The sequence below is a fragment of the Hylaeus anthracinus genome, unplaced genomic scaffold (assembly GCF_026225885.1).
Source record: "Hylaeus anthracinus isolate JK02 unplaced genomic scaffold, UHH_iyHylAnth1.0_haploid 11997, whole genome shotgun sequence".
Classification (NCBI taxonomy): Eukaryota; Metazoa; Arthropoda; class Insecta; order Hymenoptera; family Colletidae; genus Hylaeus; species Hylaeus anthracinus.
The window spans coordinates 10,105,805-10,119,353 of NW_026534344.1; the positions used below are offsets into that span (position 1 = coordinate 10,105,805).

General features: G+C 39.7%; 1 protein-coding gene and 1 non-coding gene across 3 annotated transcripts in view; one reads left to right on the forward strand and one right to left on the reverse strand.

The window, feature by feature from the left end:
* LOC128889261 (sestrin-1) overlaps nt 1–13,549 on the forward strand; it is a 209,265-nt gene that overhangs the window by 155,347 nt on the left and 40,369 nt on the right. The window lies entirely within an intron of this gene.
* On the reverse strand, nt 1,673–1,745 carry Trnaa-agc (transfer RNA alanine (anticodon AGC)). Its single transcript has one exon. It is a non-coding gene; the product is annotated as a tRNA-Ala (tRNA).

Sequence of the window (13,549 nt, forward strand, 5' to 3'; positions counted from 1 at the left end):
GGAGTTAACAAATGATACACAAATTCTACACTCGATATGTCGACATTTAAAACGTATATTATAAATATTAAGCCTTCGTGAAAAGGGGCGAAGTCCAAGAATGTTTCATTAAAAATATTAACGATTTATCTTGCATTTATAATCGACATTTTATATCATTATGATCTGAGTTTACGAAAAGTCATAAACAAACCTTTGATTCCAATGGTAACAGACTATATATAAATACAATAGTCTTTCGATATAATGACACGAACTATCCACATCACTATAGTAAATCGTATGGTACCTCGAAGATGTTCAATATTATCAAATATTACTTTATCATTTACCAAAGATATTGTATATTACACATTCTCATCACAGATATTTAACTAACAATATTGATGCACTTCATGGACACACATCTCCATACAAGACAATTATTTTCCCTGACCAGTATTACTGAAATCATAATAAATATTAAAGAAATACTAAATATTAGGTGCACCGTAAAATAATATTGTTTTTGCAATTTTAAATACTTGTTTATCGTTCATCAGCTCATTGATTTTTATCGATCTGGCATTGGCAATTTGCACACTAGATGGCAAAAGGCTATCGATAACGGGAGTGATTATACAATTAATAATTAAAAATAGAAATTTATAAAAAATTTGTTTCCAGCCCACCTAATACAAAATGTTATAGACTTAGTAATTCATGACGTTGTGATAAAGAAATTGTTTAAAAACTTTCCCCCATGACCTCGTACGAATGTTTCGGTGCTAGAGAGTGTCTAGGAAGCGTCGTTACAGAATATCTTTGCAGCCAGCTGCTCTACCGTGACAATACGCTGCGCTTGTCGCTGAAAACCGGATCGATCCGTCGAACAATACTCTGTTTCAATACCAAAGCATCGCCCATGGTCCCTAGGAGTGATAGCCGCGTGGTATCACCATTATTGACATCGAAATTTCGACGGCGATCTAATCTCCGCCCACAAAAACACTTTTTACGTATTCTACTTTTACGTAAACACAGATGCGCGTCACGCAGTGTGTATATGTAGAATCGATAGAGTACTCGCGGAGAGAACACAGAACTCTGTGTTCTATAGACAGATGTATCGAGGCTTTAAACGGATTTGACAGTAACGCAGACTTTGTTTCTTGATGATTTTGTGATTTGTCTGTTTACGAGCCTTTTGAGGGAGCATTGGGAAAGCAGAGCTGGGTAAAATGTTGTTTTAGATAGTAAATAACGAATACTTTATTGTATTTTGAGTCGTGTCTGCGAAACAGTATATTTGTTGTGATCAGTTTTTAAAGTAGTATTTAAAAATAGTGTGTACTTGTAATAGGAGATAGAATTACATTTCAGTTCTCTTGTGCTGCAAGTTGCTACAGGCCAGTCTCGACTGAGTGTCAACTTGATGGATATCACTCTAATAGGACTTTTTTTGTTAACTGTATTTCTACCCATAATTGTAAACGAAAATTCAAGTCGTTACAGTACATTTGTGAGAATATGAAAGAAATGCATGCCTCTGAATTTATCAAGAAATATCTTTTAAATTAAATGAGAAAAAAAATGGTTCGGTGTTGTAAAATTTAAGATTATTACAGATGTAGGAACATGTAGAAATGCACGGTTTTCAATTTTTGAAAAAATTCAATTTGAAAAATGAATCTGGAGGCGCCGGGCATCGATCCCGGTACCTCTCGCATGCTAAGCGAGCGCTCTACCATCTGAGCTACGCCCCCGAGATAAACACGTCTCGATTTCTGCGAAACTTTCGCAGCTCGTCGTCAGCGATAACGCGATCCAATTTCTCTTACTATCGTTCCGTCTTTTTTTTCATAGATTTCGCAGCCGTTAATTGACAGTCGACCGATTGCGAACCGGTCGCATCCGCCTCGACGCAAGAATCGAACTATTGTCCTTCGCGAAATTCGTTTAATCGCCGATCGCTCGCTATTACTCATGGTTGAATCATCGCCTATGTGTGTCAGATCGTTGCACTTAACGACTCGCTAAGCCCCCAGCGATTGCAATTGTATGGATCAGGGTAATCACGGAACGAAATGCCCGCTTCGAATCTCTTTCTCAATTAGCATCGCGTTGCTCGCGACGTCCACCGTTTCCGTGGCATTGTTAACTTTGCCTATTGTTGTGTCCTCTCTGGTCGTTATCACGGTTAGGTTAACGACAGCTCGTAACTGTACCTCGCCTAGTACCGTAGCGTGTAATTATTTTTACTTCTACGCTACATTAATTTCCTGTTTGTTCTCTGTTTTTCTTCTTCATTTTTTTATTTTTTCATTCGCGACGAAGATTTATTGTTGGCATTGTTGTCGTTAATACGAGTGGGATGGGCATTAAGAATGTTTAGTGGAGAGAATGAAACGCGTGGACGCGGGAAACATTATTCGGAGGATTATAGATTAATCTGCAGATTGATAAGAAAGGTAGGTAATGCGTTGCTTGTATAGGACGAATGGGTGTTCGGTTTTGTTTGATAACGTGATGGTTTTATTTGAAAAAGTGTGTCAACACTATTCTTACAAGAGTATAACAATATGAAACGCTAAATGTTTATATTCCATAGTAGAAATTCCTTCTCTTAAAATCGTCAAGGTATAAATTTGTCAGGTCATTCGTCAAACTGGCCATATTCATACATTCAAATTTCGTACATAATCCAGTTTCTATATTAAACCTTCCCTCGAAAATGACCAGTTCATACCTCACCGGAACGCATAAACATCAGATGTTTCTCTAGCGATTTCTGTAAATAAATATTTGTCCCGCTCGTACGTGCATCCTGCACTCCAGAAATTTTAAGGTGAATGGAGTCGTTTCAAAGAGGATCTTGTTATTCTCGTCCTCGTAAGAGCAAACATGGTTGTTTTCGTGCTTCCATCGATCTATTTTAGCCCGTCTCATGATACATCCCTAGTCACGGTTCTCATACATCATCGAACTCTCTTCGTTCGTTTTTTTTTCTCCCCTCTGTCCCCCAGTTTTCCCTCGTACGCTCCTTTTCCATCGATAGCATCGCTCGGCCATTGTTTCCGAAGCAATTACGACACGAGGATGCGTCATTAGCGAGAGAATAAAGATGATCCCGCGGTGGCACGCGCTGGGGAACTATTGCGCGTGCCGTGAAGACCGCCAGATAACACACCGAGGTGCGAGGTAAAGTCAGGAAGTTGGCAGACTTGACTCACGGCTCGAACAAAGGTTGCTTCGATCGGTCGAAATGTCCGTACACAGGTTGTCTCCGGTGCAACAAGTGTACGTGTCTTTCAATTGTGTATCACGTGCGTCGGACACAATCGTTTCTATCTCGATCTTTTGTGTCCATAAACGCAGTCTACGGATACACACCTACGGCTCTCGGTTATGCTATCGATTGTCTCTGCAATTCGAAAATTGCTCCGGTGGACGTAGGATGTCTATTCTCGGCGTTTCCATTCTTTCGAGGACTTGAAAGGCAGCCGTCCTGAATTTGTTTCTTGGGTATTCTCGGAGAGATTCGGTATTGGAAGTACTATCTGCCCGTGGAATAGTAGACTCTCTGTTATTAGGATAGCGAAGGTGGAGGAGGTTGAACATAATTATACCTTTCTGAATATGTAATCGACTAGGAAGTAATTTCGCAAAGGATGAAACACAATTCATGCAATAGGGAATTAATAAGTTATGGATTCATCGCTACATGGCAGCTTTAGAATCACAGTGGTATTAGGTAGACTGGAAAGTAACGTCGTTTGTAATCGTCCTCGTTATCAACAGCCTTTTGCCGTCTAGTGCGCAAATTTTCAATGCCAGATCGATTACAATCAATAAGCTGATGAGTGAAAAAACAAACATTTAAAATTGCAAAAACGACATTATTTTCCAGCCCACCTAATATATACAAATATGTATGAACTCCTCGACAAAATAAACTGTGAAATATAGTATAGCTAAATTTATTTATTTTTCATTTCCTTTAACATTTACAACTAAAATATTTGTTATGTTCGCACGTTGCTTGCAACGCTTCGAAAGTCCATGCATAAAATCGATTCGGTGAAAATACAGTCAGAGTGTCCTGTGTATTTTAGACAAACAGGGCGAGGGGGAGGAAGTGTCAGTCTCTGCGTGTTCGCGACTTTACGATCCCTCCTAAATGGCCTGCACGAGTTCTCGGTTCGCGGAACATCATTGTACGGATGACAAAGGGAGGCAGAACGGCGAGTTCCTGCTCGAAGCGTCGAGCGGAACGCCTGATCCACCCCAGTCGATTTACTCCCTACGGAAGGATCCCTGAAACCGTTCTTGGCTTCCGCGACATTGCTTTTTTCCACCCGATCCTTATCGTCCTGGATCGCGTGTCCTCGGCACGCGCGCGTCCATCATTCACACCGACAGCCGTCGAACTCGTTCCAGAACAGTTCATGCAGCCATTAAGAGCTTCGTTTAATATTTCGAGCAAAAAATACAGATTCTACGTATCTATTCTATTGTCCATGGAAGAACAATAGAATGAGAGTGAAAATCAAACTTAGATGCACGCTTTATTTTCCTTTGTGACTTATTAACCCTTTGCACTCGAGAGGTGACTCTCAGTCACTACTAGGTTTCACGGAGCAAATCTACAATACCTAATGTTTCTTTACGTTTAATTTCTTTGGAGCTCGAATTGTCGATAAAACGATTGTCGGCGAGGTAAAGGTGACCTTATTCTCAAATCTAGATAGCTTAGAGTACATGGCAATAGAATGGTACGAAACATCTCGAGTTGCTGGCAGATACCAGAAAAAAGGCCTCGAGTGCAAAAGGTTAATGTAGAGCACATCATTCTTCCTTGGCTAACTTTCTTAATACTTTATGCACCGGGCTATTTAGAAACAGTCTTTAATTCATAAAAGAATGTTCTGCGGTAATATATGCCAATCTAGGCTGACAATAATTCCTCCATATTGTTACTAGGTACATTGAAAGTCAAGTCTGTTTCCAAACACTGAACATCGTAAGTAGACAACCCCCGACACAGCAAATAAATTCGAATAGCTATATACTGCAATTAAAAATCCTATAAATAGGCTTCCGGTAAATAAAGTGTTAATCCTTAATTAAATATAACACACGTTTATAGTAAGGGCCATCAATTTCAGACGAATTTTGTGCATTGGATTGAGACAATTCCAACCACTTCCCTGAACTGCTTGAACCAACGTCAGCGGTAAAGTTTCCTGTTAGCTGACGCAGCATCCCGCTCATTTTAACCATTTCTCACCTGCATTTACTGTTTTATACCCTCCTCCCGAAAATAAACCGAATTGAATTTCGGTTCTCTTGTCCATCGAGTTGCAACATCCACCTGCTGATCGAGTGGCAACTCGATGGACATTACTCCGAATGTCCAGCCGTGGATTTCGCACTTTAGGATACACCCTATATGTTTACGAGCGTTTTCACGGCCCTATTTCGCCTCTCGGCGAACGACGCATCGTTATCAGACGTCGTTTTGCAATAGTGACTCATTCGCCTCTGCCTCGAAGGTGCTCATCAGCGTTCCCGGCAGTCGTCGCTTCCGATCGCGTAATTTTCGATCGGAGCAAGCTAAAAATACGCTTTGTTATCTACGAGAGGATTTGTCAATGCATTGCGAGAGGCCTCCAGCGACGAGGAAGTGTCCATTAGGGGTGACGATTCGCGCGGTCAGATAAGTCGAGCGTGCGTTTCGCAACCGTTGTGCAGAGACCGACAATCGGTCCGCGCAATTTCTTTCTCGTTACAACAGAACGATAGCTACAACCATTGCGGAATTTTCATCGCTTTGAAACTCGTAACCCGGTTTAACGGACTCGAGTGATTCATCGAAAGGATTCCGCGGTGTTCTTTCGTCGATAGCCTTGATTTACGCCACTGTAGGAAGTCTCAAGAAAAAGGCAAACTCTGTTATGACTGTTACGGCGGATCTTTATGCATTTATAGAAAATTTGAATGTGCAAGAAACTACAAAATGCAAACAATATGCAAGAATATAAAAAAGATTGAAAGTAAAGTTCATGTTACGACATTTGCAGAATAAAATGAATTCCTATTTAGGTTCAATTTTTATAGGGACGTTCACGAATATTTTATTTTGCATAAAGATCCGCAGTCTAGTTATGATTACTGGTATTAATACTAAGTTCACGGAGGTTCGAGATGTCTTTGCTTCATTGTGTTTTCTTACGTTTGCGTCTATTACTAAAGTAATTTGGGTGTATGCTTGTCTCATTATACGGATAAAAATGAATGGTGATGAAAATGCACGAGTTGGTAGTGAAAAGTTGTAAATGGTAACTTTCCTTGGGAAATTTGGAATGGTTTAAAATGACCGTGCTCCGAAAACCTAGTATTAAACGTGTGACTTGATACAGGTCTTTTGAGTGAATACATTTTAAAAGATTTTTTAATGAGCATTTTATTACCGAATTAAAAGGACATTTTTAATGTTGGGACTATTTTAGTAATTTGTATAGCGTTCTGTATTTATTTCCTCTGTGATATGGCACACAGCCATTATAGCCTACTTTTATCGCTTTGCAACTCGTAATACAGTTTAACAGACCTGAGTGACTCATCGCCGGAAAAGGATTCCACAGTATTCTTGTCGGCACAAAGAAAAATTAACGTATTTAATAAATGACACATACTTTGACCATGAATCTAATCTTTGTCTCTTTAAAAATTTGTTCACTTTGACTTGTAACTTCTAAGGCCGCTACTGGAACCATCATATGACAATAAATGCCCAAGATCTGTAAAATAAATTAAATTCTCGTATTTTTATTTTTCCAAATTAACACGTTTATTTTGTTTGCTTGCAGGTGAGTCTGTCACATCCTGACACTGGATCGTTTTACAATGATCATCGATCAGCTTATCTGTAAGTGATTTCATACGAATAATAAAGACGCATACAGTCCCATAAATATTTCTCGTATGTCCATTGAAGAAGTCTGTCTAAATTAAATGATAGGTTTGATATTTCCAAATAAATGTTTCGTTATAAATATGTACATGAATAAACTAGACCTATGCATGTATTTATAATAAAAACAGTATTTGAAATCATCAATCCTACCGTTTAATTTAGTATTTAATTAAGAATTTATTTCATCTCTGACCACGATTGACCTCGGTCGATCGATCATTCCGCTCTTCAGATTGTTCTTGCGCTGTTTCTTGTTCGATTCTTTTTTTTTATCAACGCTCCTCTTTTCATTGCAACCGCGAGAATCGATTCAGCCAGACACCGCTACTCGACGACGCTCCATTCGAGTGAGATCCCACTGACCGAAAGACCAGTCGAGTAATCTCGTTCGACCCAGTGGAGAAGAGATAGCAGGGGTCGCGGAGCGAGTAGGGGCGGTTTTCACGATCCTCGCGCACGAAACATGTCCGACGTGGTAACAACTACAAACGAGGCTTCCCCGATGATTCTACCAGCGGCTGACTATTGTACATGTTTTCCATCGCAGTGCTTCCCAACCTTTATCACGCGATGACACACACGGGAGACAAGCATATACAGTTTGGGGAAGTGATGGGCAAAACCCTAGGTTTCGAATAAATCTGAACTTTGCCGATATGTTTGTCTCGTTTTCTCTTTTGAACACTTTCCAGAGAGAGAAACGAGACAAACACATAGGCAAACTTCAGATTTATTCGAAGCCTAGAGTTTTCCCCATCTTTGGTTTGGGGAAATAACTTTATCCACTTTAAATAATTTTTAAATCAATCGGTGTAGACAAAATTTCTGTATACAAAAGTTGCATGGTTTCGAGGGGCGTATACGATGTATGAATTGCTTTATCGCCAATATACTTCTTAACGAAGATATCTAGGTTGCTTTATTTCAATCGAAACTTACGTATATTTTTAGCTATAATAGAATATCATTTATTTAGACGTATCAAGAAATTTTGTGTAAAATAATTGGTTCAAAAGTTATTTAAAATGGTACAGGTTGCGTCCCATCTTGTATATGCCACGAATAACACAAAAATGTAAATCTTTGAAAAATATCTAACAAAAGAAGAGTGTGGAATTTACAGTCTAAAATCTAGAATCTTATTCTAGAATTAAAATGTGCACCTCAAATACTTGATACTCGGTAGGAGGCTCGTTATATTTAATGTAAAAATTTGTAGAGTTAAAGAACCACCAAGGGCCCGTGTGTCCCGAAGATGAGTATAATTTTGAAATTAAAACTTTCATTTTTCCACCTCTGTGTCGCACCTGTTGGGAAGCACTGGAGTATCGTAAGTGGCATACGCGAATGCTAGAGAGAAAGATAGAGATAGAGAGCAGTTCTCTCCGTTATAACGGCACAATGCGTGCGACCAGCTGAAAACTACTCGAGCTAGAACGAGACGAACAGAGGGAGGCTCGCTCGTATTAGAAATTATCAGAGAAAGGAGACAGAGGAAAAAAGGAGTAGGAAAAAGGCGGAAAAGCGGAGAAAGCGAGAACAAAACGAATCCACCGAGAGTGTTGTACGGTGCAAGTCAGCGTGGAAGGGTGTATGATAGAGACACACTGTAGAGAGAAAGAGGCAGACAACGTTGAAGGGAAGTCGTGGAAACGGATAAAAAGCCACGGATATCGTGGGCAGAGATTGGCATAATTTTCTCCGAATAATAGATGACGCACGAAAAGTATAAAAACTCTGTATAACGATTTATTCGTAACGCTTGAAGAACCGCTGTTTAGACGAGTAGACTGCGGGTTTCATCCATTTGTCTTGTAGGCTAATGTGAAAGTCGCATGTAAAACGTATGTAGAAAAATAGTTCGTCAATTAACATAATAATATTAGCATTTCTTTTTACGTATATTTGTTGCTGCGATGTCGTAACTCTAACACATTATTTTTCTATCGTATCCTTGATATAACTCTGTGCATAGTCATTATACTCGTCACGAAACGGGCTACGAGTGCGCGCAATACGAAGCACATGGCAATGTAAAAGAATTACAGTGGTATCGAAACAACGACCTTAACGAATTCGCTTAGGAAAAAAATGAACTTCATCGCGAGAGTGCTCTGCTTCGGTGCCAAACAAAGTTGAGAGTAGATGCCAAACTGAAATAACCTTGCTTGTAACGTTAAACAAATAAAATAGCATCGATGCTCCATGAATTCAAAGCGAAGGTTATGAGTCATCTTAATGAAGTTATAATTACCTCAAAGAATTATATCAATTAGCAAATGTGTGTCAAGCGTGGTTCTTGAAATTCGTTCATACCTAGAATAAATGAATATGGACATAAGGAAGGAATGAATAACCTCGCAATGTTAAACAAATAAAATGGCATCGATGCTTCATGAATACCAAGCGAAGGTTATGAGTCATCTTAATGAAGTTAATTATCTCACAGAATTATATCAATTAGGACATATACCTGTTGCACAAAGGGTGTTCCAAAATTGTGGTTGAAACCCTTAATCACCACCGAATTACGCTTGCTAACCCCCATTTATGTATACATACTTCGGGATTTTTATTTAACTAATAAAATACGTGGTGGATATTGAAATCGTTATCGTGAACATTTTCATTTGAAATAAAAGAGAAGGATATGTCGTCTAACATTTATTTTATAAGAAATCTTAAAGTCCCTTTTGGAAAAGCTTTTGTTGTTTACATTCGGAAATTGATTACCCTTCGTCGGTCGTTAGATATTTATGATCTAGATGAGAATTTCGTGACCGATGTCGGGGAACGGAGGGGAATAGGAGAAAGGAACGAAACAGGAAAGAGAGAGCGTTGGTGGGAGGAAGACGACGGGGAAAGGGGGAAAAAGTGGAAAACTGTCGGGTGGGGTAAGTTCAGAGAGACAGAGCACGCTGTCTGCGTGCAGTTGCATAGTGGAGGGGGGATTTCCGAGGGACGGGGCCTGTAATATCGTATGGCAGTGCCGTAACGAGAGGCGCTTTCCCGAGCGTTGACCTCCTCGCGCTTCCAATACTAACCTCGCCCAAATGCCCGCTCCCAGGAATACGAAATAATAGAAACTCGGCGCTCTTCTCGAGACCGTTGCGCGAATAGAAGGGGAAGCGTCGGGCCTTCCTGGAAACTGATTGACCACAGGATCTCCAAGCTGCTCTATTGCACTCCAAAGCAGAGCTGTTGAAGTAATTTTAGCAAATCCATCGCAGTCGTCGCTCAAAAATACCACGTTACCCAAATGTAATAAAAGTACATTTAGCTAAATATTTGACAAGGTAACATTCCAATAAGTGACCAAGTAATTATGCAGGGTATTCCATCTAACTCTTGTACTTTAAATATCTCATGTCTTTTTTACTGGAAAAGATGTTAGAGGAAAATATTGTTTGGTTTGGAGGGGAATAAGATTATCTCAGCGATGTACCTTCCAAGATTTGGAAGTCGGAGTTTTTTTAAATAGGATGAGGTTCTCCTCCAAATCAAACAATATGTTTCTCTAACATTTCTTTCTATCGCAAAAAAAACACGAAAGATATTCGCGATACAAGGGGTAGGTGGGACACCCTGTGATTTTACTAACTCATTAAATACATTGGATATAATGTAGATACTACTAATGAATGTAATCACGTTCTTAAGAAGTATTACTGATAAAATGCTTCAAAGACGTCAGTTTCCACGAACGTTCGCGAAACGGGATTTCCCTTGCCGGGAAATGCATACCTTACTCGCGATCGGTGCAACGAGTCAGGGAAATGCGCTGGGGGAAACGTTACAATGATTTCCATTGTTCCAGCGATCGTATCGATTCTGCGTTACGATTTCCCGGTAGCGCAACAAGAAAGAGGCCGTTCGCCCGACCGAGTTCTCAGAAGAAGGCAATTTAAAGGGATCGGAGCAGCTTGCTCGGCCTCAGGAAACTACCAATCGGAGCACGATACTTTCGGAGTAGGGATGTTCGAGTTTTTGGGAAAGATCAATACTGGAAATCAATCTCGAATCCAAACGATTAGGTCTACAAAAAAAAAAGTGCTCCGAAATCAACTAGAAAAATCATCTTTCACGAACAACTTGGTCTGAAACTAATGCAGATTGCAGTTTCAGAGAGGTTGGGATTTCTTTTAAACAAGACGAGAGTCATCGAAGAGGGTGGCTCCGTTTCTCGGTTATGGAAAGGGGGAGAGCCCTTACTTGCTTCCTTCCGAGGCTTTATTTCGCGTTGTCCTTGGAAGAGAAAGAGCCTTAAAGGCCCTGAATGGCTCTTCATCATCTCTCCCCCTCGTTACAAAGAGGCTGGTGGTTTCATTGATCCGAACAGTCACGACGAACGCTGCTCCCTGGGATGAACATTCGCGAATCACAGCATTCTTGCATACACACCCATCGTGATAATATCCCCTTCCCCCCTCCCCCCATGCCTCCCAAGAAAGAGGCTTTTCATTAACGCTGATAAACAACGCGAACCGTTCCGTCTTCAAAGAATCCACACTCTTCGATTATGCAAAGTCAGATTGCCGGCTGCCTCTGCTTTACAGTGACAAAGCACCGGAGATTAGGTTTCACGTGCACGAAATGTTTTTCAGACGTCCAAATTGTGCAGTCCGATAACATAATCGACACGATATTCATCGAACGTTGAGAGTGTTCAAGATTACGTAACTGTTTGTTTAATTAATTATTCAGTGTTTCTCGTTAAAAAAATATAATAAAATTATGTACACTTTTGCAAAGAACTGAAATGAAAGATTTGAAGATGGGCTCTTTGAGATTTGTAGCAACACAGAAAAGTGTCTTCTGTTCTTTTTAGAAAATGTGACTCCCTAATTTTTTACATGGTTGTCAAAATCCTTGATTCAATTTAGAAATTAACACATTGCATATTTTAGCCCTTGGACATAATCATTTATTTTCAACATAATGAACTAGTTTAATTAAAAATTAGAATGCAAAAATTAATATTAGGTTGTTCTAAAAGTTTCTCTCGTGAGTTGCATTCAATTATTTTCTATGGCAGTGTTTATATAAATAGGCAATCTAATTTCTTAGACATTGATGCTGTAGCAGTAATGGAGCGAAATGAATTGTACACAGTTTTGTAATGTAACATAAAACATGAAATATTGTGTGTGTATTAATTATTAATAAAAAGAAAGAAACTTTTGGGACAACCTAATACTTATAATGTTACTTGCTGGATTGTACAAATTCGTGGAGGATGGATACGTGTAATAAGCAGTTCGAATAATTCCTACTTGTAAGCCTTGAACAATATGGTGTAAATATAGTCGTGTCAAGCATAGTGTATATTTATGCAATGTGCTTGGCACGACTATGTCTACAGCGTACTATTTAAATCCTCATACATTGTGGATGAACGACTAGTAGTCTAAGCTGTTTTTCACAGCAGTAACTACTGTGTAAAATGTTAAATTTTGCAACGCAAATATAGTCGTGTCTAGAACTTTATATATGTATTTATACAATGAGCTTCATAGGACTACATCTAGACTGTATTATTTAATGGATATAATGACAGTAGTTAAGGTAGTAATTAGTCCTTATTCTTTAACGTGTTTGTGCAGGCCGATCTTGCTTGTAATACAAGGCCTAGAGACATTGCATACACTTTCAAGGAAATATTAATTGGAACAGTAACATTAATTGGAATTGGAAAAATCATATAAAAATAAAAAAACTATCTTTCTACCCATTCGACAATAAAATTCACTACTCGTTTAAATTATTTATTGCATTATTAAGAAAGGCAATAAAACCCCATAATTGAAACCTGGAATAAAATTGAATACGATATTTCAAACCAATGCTAGCACACCCGATCAATAAAATTAACGGTCATTAAAATCGGAGTTTTACGACTTGACATATATCCCTGGCGTCTTTGTTAGACGGTTTTACTTTTGACTTTCTCTCGTCACCGCGAAAAGTCAAGGGAAATGCTCGCAGCCGGCGTATTCATTTGCTTTTACTAGCGTAACGTGTTACCGGGTTGCAACACACCGGTAATCAGGTGGGATTGATATTTTTAGCACGGTTCGTACTCCTGTTGCTAAGGCATCAGCTGATCAAGCCGGCAGGCTGCATGCGCCAGCCTCGTATCAATCTTCCTTCACGACCAGCGTCCTCTCCATTCTGCTATTTTCCGCTGTCGCAATATCTCGAGACAATTACATCAGACGTTGTACCCCGTTTCCGAATCGTTACGGTCAATAACAGAGGATCGGTATTCGAAAAGGTCAGTTTTTCACGAGGCTAATCCGAATTTCGTGAAGAGAAGAGGGGAATCGACGCCTGGCGTTGCTACGGCACTGCCGACCAATAGGAAGCCCGAGGAACCGGCGAGAGTCTCCCCTCCAGCTGTTCACCTCCCACCGAGACAGCCCGACCAGATGATCGCAGCTCTGCTCGGTTATCGAGGCATCGTTTATCGTCAGTTAGCAACCGGCTCTCTTTCCGTACACATTGCTCATCGTACCACTCCTTGCACGTAATGTCTAGTGTAACCTAATTCTTGTGCTTTTCCCAGTTTGAGTGTCGGTGTAGTGAATCGTT